Below are 11,209 nucleotides of genomic sequence, written 5' to 3'. Positions count from 1 at the left end.
GTTTACGGTATTGAAATACATACATGCACACATACATACATACATATATACATACATGCATACATACATACATCCAGAAGTGATGCTGTAACTAGCGCCCAGCATGCCTCAGACATGCACAGAGGCTGAAAATGGAAACCCATTCTGCACCAGAAGAAAGGCGTCATGGACAAGGAAACAACCTGACAAAAGGGTAACGAAACAGCAATCATCAACAAAGAGTAAGGGAAAATGAGAGACTGAGAGAAACAAAGTAAGGTCAAAAAACAAAAAGATGAATGGTAGAGTGGAATCTCCAATGTTGTCAGACAAGTGAAGTATACAGGTGGAGTTGACATACTTGCTGTGCCATTATTTAGCTGGATTTGTGCCTCATTGTGCTGGTTCTTTTAAGGCTGAGACTGTTCATGTGATTTGAAAAATGTATTCTTTCAAGTGCAAGTTCATATTTTCCACTATACTCTCTGCCATCTCCTCCTAGTTCCCAGTCTGTTGTGCTAAAATGTGTCTTGCGACTTGACACTGCCTACCCATTCTATGTCATTCATTAAACCCACCCCCAGTCAATTTAAAGGTGCTTCTTGCCTGATGTGAATTGTTGATCTGTACTGCTGTGCTTACTTGAGTGGAATTGTGAATCAGCTGGGGACTTGCTGACTTTCGGCTCTGAACATTGGCTACACTCTGGTTACAGAGCCTGCATGGGTTACCTTGTTCCTCCCACCGCCTCCCATCCCTGCCTGCCTGCACCACATCATTAATGAGCCACCTGGGTGACTGATAAACACGTGTCACTGAGTGTAGAGTGTAAGTGATGTATCAGCTCATGAAGTGCAGTATTGACACAGAGTGACAGGTTACAATGAAGGGCCAGAGATTATATAGCCTTGTATAAAATAGCATACATCATTTAGGTGCTGGGATTGGTTATTAGAGCATCATGAAAGTTATGCCTCAAGAATTGGAAAACATAAAAGCAATGGGTTGCAGTCTTTAAGGGAAGTCTATTGCTGCAACAAGCGATATTATATTAGAGGGAGAAGAATGACTGTGCATCTAGCTCCTCTTCGATGGTTGTTTCTGATGCCTACATTTTTAATCTTCACTATTAAGCGACGCTTCTCTCCTATTACAGTTTCGTAGCCTGTGGTTCCACTAGAGATATCCCTGAGTGGGATTATTGATGGCCCCTTTGCAGCTTTGGTAACATTCTGGTAACTTTCAAGCCCCTTACAAAGCAATTCCTAAATTATTTTGAATTTATCCTCCTACATTTGGATTAAGCAATCATAGTGACTCCAGTTGATCATGTTTTATGACACTAGCTTTGTTTATGTATTGTGATAAGTATTTAAAAGTGCCTCATTAGAGTCTGATGTAGAAAATAAATATTGTACATTTTTGTGTAAAGAATGTTGTTATATTGGTCCAAATGTTGGGATCTACTTTTAGAGGTCTTAAGACATATTGGTAATGAATATTTTTGGCAAATAATTCTTAGTGTGCCTATCTTCGCAAGTTACCTTACATTGTGTAGTAGAAGCTAAGTGAAAAGAATATATTTCGAGATTCTATAATGGCCCACATAAAACGATTCAAAGCTCGAAGAATGAGTTTGATGTGCCTCTTCTTGAAAATATAATTTCTAGGGAGTTTCATATGATTATCAAGCAGCTCATCCAATGGGTCCAGATAACATACCAGGGTTTATACTTGGGCTAAATAGTAATTGGTGGCCAGCTCAACTTGAAATTTGTGGTTGTAAAACCATTTAAAAAAAAAAATTGGGTAAAAAAAAACTATTATGTTATAGATTAATGTCTTAAGTAGCTGGATGTTACGCTAAAATGTTTTCCAAAACATATTCTTTATAGATGAAAATCCTGGGTAGAGGGTGAGAAACTGATACAGGTGCAACAAGTCGGATTTCAAGTCAATGTTTCCACAATGGCCCAATGCCATATAATATGGGAATTAGCGAGTCATGCACTATGTAAAACTTTTTTCATTTTAGTTATTTTGCTTACGTTAGAGCCATTTTGAGCTATAGATCATACCTTATTATTGGATAATTTGAATAATAAAAGCACCGTCTGGTTTACTTTGTGCAATCCAATTTATACATAGTGAAACAGAGGTTCAAGTGGCATTATCAGTAGATGGCCATCGGCCTAACAAGGTATTAAGCAAGGATACGTGCCTGTACCTTTTACTATGTCATTTATTCATTGCAGTCTTCCAAGTGAGATTAGCAACACTAGCTTATTTTCCCAGAAAATACACCAATTTCATGCCCATTGCCTGTTATTTGTGGACAACTTAGTCCTTTTAGATCTGAATCTTACTGAGGAAGACTGTCGTCCTTCAGAAATATATTAATACCAGTAAATTGGTAGTAAGTTTAACTAAAACTAAGATCATGGTTTATGACATAAGATAATGGAAGCTGAAATAGTAGATACATATATTTATTTGGGCATGCTGTTTACTAAAGCATTAACATGGCATGCCTAAATGGAAAGGGTGAAAACTAACGTCCTTGCAGTTTTGTCGGGTCTCCTAAGGTTGATTAATTTATGGTTTATTAACTTAAGCTTTGGTGTGGGTCATTATGTTAAAACTAATCCCATTGTTTTAGGGGGATGAGTTCAATTGTTTAGATGCTACAGTTAACTATAACTGAATTTAATTAAAGTTATTGAAATGTCCTTCTTAGTCGCTTTCATACCTCAGAACGCACATTCAGCGCAAGCCTTGCCCCATATTTATACTTTGACACCCAAACCCGCGCACGTAAAAAATCCTCTGTGTGCATAATTTTTTGGATGCGGGAAACCGCCTTGCGTTAATGACATGCAAGGTAGGTGTTCCTGTCCAAAAAATTACTTTAAGGCCTGTGCGTCTTATTTATACTCCTGCGTCATTTTGATGCACAGAAGGGGGCGGGCCTTAGAAAACGGCACCCAGCCTGATGTGTGCCGTTTTTTAATGCCTGGGTCAGGGCAGGCGTTAAGAGACCTGTGGGCTCACTTTCATGGTCTCTGACCATGGAAGCAGTCTAGAGGTGCCCTTCCCTGCCCCCAGGGACACCCAGCCTGATGTGCGCCGTTTTTTAATGCCTGGGTCAGGGCAGGCGTTAAGGGACCTGTGGGCTCACTTCCATGGTCTTTGACCATGGAAGCAGTCTAGAGGTGCCCTTCCCTGCCCCCAGGGACACCCCCTGCCACCCTCGCCCACCCCTGGAGGACACCCATGGATGGGGGGACCCATCCCAGGTAAGTACAGGTAAGTTGAGGTAAGTATTTTTTTATTTTTTTAAGTGGCATAGGGGGGCCTAATTTGGGCCCCACTACATGCCACTGTGCCCAATGGCCATGCCCAGGGGACAGAAGTCATTTCAATGGGTGGTTGTGCGTCAAAAAATGGCGCAATTCTGGTTTGAGACATGAATTTTGACTCAAACCTGACTTGAACCATTTTATGACACACAACCCCCATTTTCCCCTATGCCGGCACTGCCTGGTTAGAGTCATTTTTTTCTACTCTGACCAGCCCGCAGCGCTGGCTAACATCAATCCTTAAATAAGGCGCCCGCATGGCACGTAGGAATGGCGTTAGCCGGCGGTAAAATATTTTACGCAAACCAGTGCTGCCGATGGTTTGCATCAAAAAGTATACATATGGCCCTTAATCTTTAAGACTTGGGCAGGGGTTGCGTATTTTGCAAGTTTAGCCGAGTGCTGTTTAAGAAATACGTGCCTTCCGAAACTATTCACATTGGCTTTACTAATAATACATTACCGTGAGAATAGTTTTTTTGAAATGTTCTAAGTGGGCAGTTTTCTGCAACAATATAGGCCAGAGGAGGCATAGATAATATTGCAGTTAATAATTTAAAATATTTTTCAATTAGAAGAGCAGATGGTTCGACTTGACATATTTTCACTCAGAAGCTTCGGTGGCCCATAATCAGGACTTTTGTTAGGCAGAAGAGTTTTTATTGGATGTCCAGACCTCCAAATGAGGAAAATGTTAAAATGGAGGACTGTGGTACGTCTAGGTTGTAGACGTGTTTAATGATGATGATGTAATAACAAGAGAACATTTTCTTGCGCGTTACAAATACTATGCATGGGGATAAATATAATTGTGGATTGTTGTTGGTTATTATCGTTACAACATCTTTCCTTCTTTCTGTATTTCTAAAACGTGTGGTACAATGTAGGATGCTTTACTTTTAGTGTGCCAGTTCCCCTCTATATTGCTTTTGCTTTAGGTCATTAGCTCTGTAGCACGGATCATTATTTTGCACTATTTAAATGTTTTATATTGTTTCATGTGAACATTTTGTAACCTTTGGCTGTATACCCTTTTAAATAATGTTTTCTTTAAAATGGAGATCCTGCAGGTGAACCTGGCTGCTCCAACAATATCAACATTCAAAGCTAGGTGAGTTTGTGATAAAGCCTGGCATTACATTCCTAATGAGGTTCTGTAAAATGTGTTGTTCTTGGAAAGTTACCCTTTCTGCAGGGTCACCCAGAATGTTTTCTTTCCATTGCTGAACCTGTTTTTTGGCCATAGGACTCTGTGCACTTTCCCCCTGCTAAACAGTAGTAAAGTGCAGTGCTCTTCCCTTTAAACAAGGTAAAATCTGTACATACATGATTGACACCGTTAATTTACTTATATGTCCCTGGTGTATGGAAGTATCTGTACCAAGGGCTGCCAAACTCATTGTGCCCCTACTAAAAAATCACTGTAAAACATGTCTCAGGCTTGCCACTTCATCCTCAATGTAATTTTAAACTGTAATTTCGACCTGACAAATACACCTTTTGCCAGGCCTTAACCTTCCTTTTTAGTACTCATGTCACCCCTAGCATAGGCCTTATCTGCTTATGGGTAGGATGCATGGTATTTAAAAAATAGGGCAAATGTTTAATGTTCAAATGTCCTGGCAGTGGGAAACCTCCAAAGTCGTTTTTCACTGTGGCAAAGCTGACCTTTTGTAAACTAACACTGGTTTAGTTTATTACATTAATAAGTGCTAAATTCAGCTCGGAAACAGCTAGAAAATACTTTTTCCAGTCATTGTAATTTAAAATCATCTTTTTTTGAAAATATTTTTATTGGTGTTTTGTAGTTTGGCATCAGTTATGACAATATACGACATTGTTAGAATGGTGTCAGTTTATGCATACATAGTGTGACGGATCGCTGTTTCGGCAGGCTGATCCGTCGGGCCGAGAACAAACTGTCTCTGCCTCTCCCAACCCGGAAGAGCATGAAGCCTCAGCCAATCCCGTTGCTCTTCAGCGTGTAGAAGGGCAGGAGCAGGCGGTGCGCGCTTTCTGCCGGGACAAAAGGGAGGACCCGGGAATTGACGGGGGCGACAGAGAGGAAAGCAGGAAGAATTAGCTGAGGAGTGTCACTGGCGGCGAACAAGATGTTCTGAAGATGGAAGAACAACAGGATGAGTTGCCCGTTGAGTCCAAAGCACGGGAGGTGCCCTGCGCAAGTCCCGGCCACGCTTGAAGGAAAGCGTGGCCAGCACAGGTGCATGTGGTATTACAAGGAAGGAGGGGAGGGAACAGTAAAAGGGTGGTGAGGGCGGCGCGGAAAAAACCCAAAAAGAACCAGAGGGAAAAGTCATTGAGGTCTTTTGATTTAGTGCACGTTTGCATAATTGCGTGTGTGTTTTTTTTTTTTTCCCTTTTTGATTTAGTGTTATTTTTTTCCTTCACCTATACTGGGGTTGGACATGGTGCGACACACAAAACCCAGGGGAGGGGACCTCAGTTCCTGATAAGCTATATATATTAACAGACAAACCAGCAGATTAAGAGGTCTGTTCAAGCCACACCTATTAAGTGTATGCACAATATTATCTTAAAATATAACTTTACCAAGTGGTTAACCGTGTCCTCATGTCTTGTGATCTCCTACTATTCTACAATAATATTTGGGTAATGGTAATCTATCAGTCGTTGCTGGTATGGGAGCCCTAGGATAGATCCGGGAGGCTCAGCAGCCTCCAATATATCTGTGTGTTATAGTGGGAGCCCTCCACCCAAAAATCTCAGACCGCTCTGGATACCGCCTCATATCTCAAGAACTGGCCACTCGGGAGTTCTGTTCGGTCCAATAGCTCCTCAAACGATGGCCACATACCCTGGGCATAACAATCACCCACGGTGATCAAACCTGCCTCTGTCCAGGGGGACATCTGTCTCTCAGTGAAGCAACATGGGGGTTCGCCCAGTGGAAGACCCACCAATGGGATTCCGGGTGCATGAGGTGTCTGGGTTCCTGAGCATTTAAGTGCTCTACGCCAGGCACTATAGGCTGCGTTCACGAGGACCCCGTCCTGTTGAGGCAGGAGTCTCGGCCAGAATAGTCCAGCCATTAGCTTGTCTGTGGGCTGTCCTGCCCCCTACCAATACACGTCTGACAGCCCATGGGCATTGAGCCATTGAGCCATTGAGCCACCAGGCCAGCCACTGCAATTGTGCCCCCATGTAATAAAGTTCAAAGTCTGGGGCCCCAGCCCCCTCCCCTCCGTTCCATATCAGATCCCAAAGAAGGGTATCTAATACCTTAAACTAGTGTATTGGAACTGTTACCGGCAGATTAACAAAGAAATAAAGAAGCTGGGGTAGCATAATCATTTTAGACAATGAAATGAGCGCCATGAAGGGCATGTTGAGAGAGCGCCAGAAACCAACCCCCACTCGAAGGGACTGTATTGCTTTGCCCAGATTGCCCTCCCGTACATCAACCAGGTCATGGTATATTTGGATCCCAAGATATTTGAATGTGTGAGAAGCCCACTTTACATCCATCGGGCAAGTGACGGGGGTACTGCCCGCAACTATCAGGAACACATATGTCTTCCCCCTGTTAAGGCGAAACCCTGAGTAAGACCCTAAGTTCTCTAATATTTCAAGTGCCCAGGGCAAATGTCTCTTCCCATCTCTGAGGTAAATCAGCAAGTCGTCGGCGTATAGCAATATGATGTGTTCCGTTCCCCCCCCGGCAGATCCCCCTACAACGTCCATTTAGTCTGAACCACTCCGCAAGGGGCTCCACCGCCAATGCAAAAAGCAAAGGGGAGAGCGGGCACCCCTGCCTGGTGCCTCTATGTATTGCATATACATCTGAGAGCAGCTGCCTGGTTCTGACCCTTGCAGTTGGGAGACCGTATAAGAGCCTGAGCCACTTAAGCCATGCCTCTCCCAGCCCCAACCTTTGCATCGTAACCTCCAGGTAGTTCCATCTTACTGTATCAAAAGTTTTTTCCATGTCTACAGACACTACTACTGCACCCGAGTCCATCAGGTGTGGGGGACTATATAATACTGTGTACAATCTACGGAGATTTTGCGAGGTGCTTCTGTTAGATATACACCCGCACTGAATCAGGTTCTGCATATACGGCAAGAGTCTGGAAGCTAGAACCCTACTCTGAATTTTAAAGTCGGTATTGAGCATGGAGAGGGGCCTGAAGTCTTTTACCCTTGCATGTCGGTCCTTAGTCTTAGAAAGATGTACCACCAACGCCTCCATCGATGTCGCAGGGAGTAGGCCACGCTCACAGGCTTCCACATTTACTGCTACCAGCCTTGGGGACAGATACTTAATGTCAGTTTATAAAACTCTGGGGGAAGACCATCCGTCCCAGGTGTCTTACCTGACATTAGGTCAGAAATAACCAATTTTACCTATTCTTTTGTCACATCTGCACCTAGAGGCACATTGTTTTCCTCACTGAGGGTCATCAGCTGCAGGTTGGCTAATAAGTCACCTAGCATGTCCGGTAGAGGAATCTCCAGGAGGGCATACAGCTCCAGGTAATAATCACAGATGACTGCATTTATACTGAGAGGATCATGGATTAAAGAGCCATCAGGTAGTGTAATCCCAGTAATCGGGGTCCTGCCGCGTGGGGACGAACCAACCAGGCTAGCAGCCACCCCGCCCTACCCTCCTCCTCATGTACCCTGTGCATATATCCCACATGGTCATGGCACCTAAGCTTCTTGAGAGCTACTGCGTAGTCTTCCTGGGCCTCCAGCAGCTGGCAGTGAGCCTCAGGGCAGCAGCCCTGTTCTTTATCCAAGGCATGTAATCGGCCTTCAAGGTGCAAGAGGTCCCTCACTAATGCTCATCTAATGCCTGTCGTCTAGCCCATACAGTGGCCCCACACTCCTACCTTGAGGGCCTCCCATTCCACCCCCTCTGTGTTGCTGTGCCCTCATTACAGGAGCAAAACTCCATCACCATCACAGACAGTGTCTCCCTAAAAGAAGTATCCTCCAGTGCAGATGTCTGTAGGCGCCACGTTGGGATAGGGGATCATGGCTCTGCCACCTGCATATGAAACAGTAGTGGGCTGTGGTCAGAGAATGTGCAGCCTAAGTACTCTGAAAGGCTTATCTCTCCACTAATGGGTCCACTGGATACAAACCTATCAATTCTAGTATGTACCTGATGTATATGGGAATAATAAGAATAGTCTTGGTGTTCTGGGTGTTGTGTGCGCCACACATCTTCCAAGGTTTAATTAGACAGCCAAGCACGCAGCACTGCAGCAACCCTAATCAACACAGCCCCTTGCACTGGTCGGGAAGAGCGGTCTAAATCTGTATCCAGGACCCCATTGAAGTCCCCCCGATGAGGTATGCTCCCCTTGAAAATTACCCATGTGTGCCGATAGGGTATGGAGGCCACACCCTGAATCTCGTTGCGCAGCGGGCAGGAAAAAAGCCAGATCCCTCCGTTTTACCACCTTCTGCCACTCCAGCAGCCCCGTTGGGTCAGGCTTTGTGTCCCCGCTCCCAAAGGGGAGACGCACATTCTGCTGGGTGGGACTTCCCAGTTTCCCCTATGTTGCCATCATGCCATGTGCCTTCGCCGTCCCACAAGGACATCAGGTTCGGTGCCGCATGCTGGACCGCCAGTAACCGCTCACTGACGGGGCTGTGCCTCCCTTCTCTGGCCCCTCCTTTTGCCAAAGTCAATGTGCGATGCTCCTGGTCAGAGGGCCGGGGTCTCCCTGTCAGCTTCCCATGCCTCTATTGCGTATATAATCCCCTCAGGGGCCCGGGCCTTCTGCTTCACCTTCCATGGTGCCCCGCTCCGCTCCTCTGTGGATGGCGGTGAGATGGAAATTCCCTGATTCTCCACTCGCCCTCTTCTCGGCTGCCGCCAAACCAGCATCAGCACTCAGCTCCCCAGGCTCTGATTCTCTTCTTTCCAGAGGGGTGGCAGGTCCACGCCTCGCTCCAGCCGCAGGCTCTGCAAGACTATGCCACTCGGAGGTGGGGAGCGGCCCTGCAGGCCCAATTCCCCCATTGGGTTCTCTGCTGCCCCATGCCGTCCCCAGTCACGGGCAGCGGCTCCGCTCTGCCTTCCAGGTGGCGCTGCACAGAGCACCGGGTCAATGGGCTCTCTACTCCGGCCTCTGCCACCGATTTCAGGATATTTGCAGCGGGCCGGTGCGGAGAGAAAAGAGTCCCGTCTGCCATGTTGGATTTCGTAGCCACACCCCCTTTAAAATGTTCTTTAATGGTAAAATCGGATTTTAAATTACTATTTTGAAAATGTAACTTTCATAAAGTTGGCATTTTACCGTCTAAAGTTTCTTGGGCCTTTATGTGAGTCGCCAGCTGCCTTGGACTGTGGATGGCTCCCCAACAGGGAAATATGTATTGGCTCCAGACTGTGGACAAGGGTTTGAGTGTGTGTGGGCAGAGCTTGGCCTTCCGTTGACAGGATGGCCTGGGGACTGTGCTACAGGGCTAGTTAAATTTCAAAGGAGGCCTCTCCTGTCTGTGGACAGTTGCAGCTAACACCTAGGTGGGCCTCCTCTCTTGTCCAGCTAGCCAGTCACGCTCCAACACAGTGGCTCACTTTTCTCATTACATTAACAGGTGTGCTGCAGGCTTACATATAACACTTGGAGGAAACATCAAAGGAGAGAGGACAGGATACCAAAACAGATCTTGTATATTCACTGTCTGGCTGTTGAAAGGCCATTTCTTGTTCCAACAGAATGCTGTCTATGAGCTTGTGAGCGATACAAAGACTGCCTCAAACTGGATTTTAGTGTTAGGTGTGGGAAAACATGAGGATTACCATAGTACACTTCCCACACACTCCTGGCCCTCAGAGCCCACGTTTCGTGGGGCTGAAGACCTCTGCCATCTTGAAAATGCCCAAAGTGGGTAGAATTAGCCCTGGGATCCCTTACCTCTTTGGTTAGGGTGTCCTCCAGGGTCATTCTCAGCCACTAGTCCATGTCAGTCATAAATGGGACATCTCCTGGCACCCATGTTAGATCAATTTTGAACCTGTAAAAGAACAGAAGAGGGCTGGACCTGCTGTCGCTGACCTGTGAAGAGCCTTGAAGACTGGACCTGCTCTTCCTCCTACCAGGAACAGACATGGACTCCAAGGGACATAAGGGTGATCTCCTGTTAAAGCTACATGGGCTCACCATGCTACAAGAGGCCTTTCCCTTCAACTGCCTCGCTGACTAGGGGCAATTGGACCTAAAATGCACCCTACTGGGGCCTCTATTTGCCATCCGATGAATCTATAAATGCCTGAGGGCTTTAGAAGTGTACTCCTGTGGTGGAATGGGACTGAAATCAGAAAGTAAAATCTTTGGCTAAGATAAAACCTGGTTAGTGTACTAACCTGTGCTTCCTAGTGGTCAGCGATTGTGTCTAGGTCCTGTTCTACTGCAGCTATCTACTATTATTGGCACATTGGTGGTCATTACAACCCTGGCGGTAGGTGTTAAAGCGGCGGTAAGACCGGCAACAGGCCTGCGGAAAAAAAAATGGAATCACGACCGTGGCGGAAACCGCCAACATAGACAGCCAGTTTAACACTCCGACTGCCACGGCGGTACAAACAAACAGCATGGCGGTCACCGCCAACAGACAGGCGGAGGACAGTGTACCGCCCATAGTATCACAACCCACCAATCTGCCACCTTTTCCGGGGCGGATTCACCGTGAACAAAAACATGGCGGAAACTGGACTTCGAAGGGAAAACGCTCACCTCTACACACCCCACGAGGAACCCGGACGCCATGGAACCCGAGCTCCAGATCCTGCCAGGCCTTATCTTCTTGCTCCTCTACCAGGAGCACGAACGCCGGCGGCGAAGACCACGGTGAGTACTGCACCTACGACA

Source organism: Pleurodeles waltl, chromosome 12 (genome assembly GCF_031143425.1).
Source record: "Pleurodeles waltl isolate 20211129_DDA chromosome 12, aPleWal1.hap1.20221129, whole genome shotgun sequence".
NCBI classification, from domain to species: Eukaryota; Metazoa; Chordata; class Amphibia; order Caudata; family Salamandridae; genus Pleurodeles; species Pleurodeles waltl.
Note: the sequence above shows the minus strand (reverse complement) of the source record.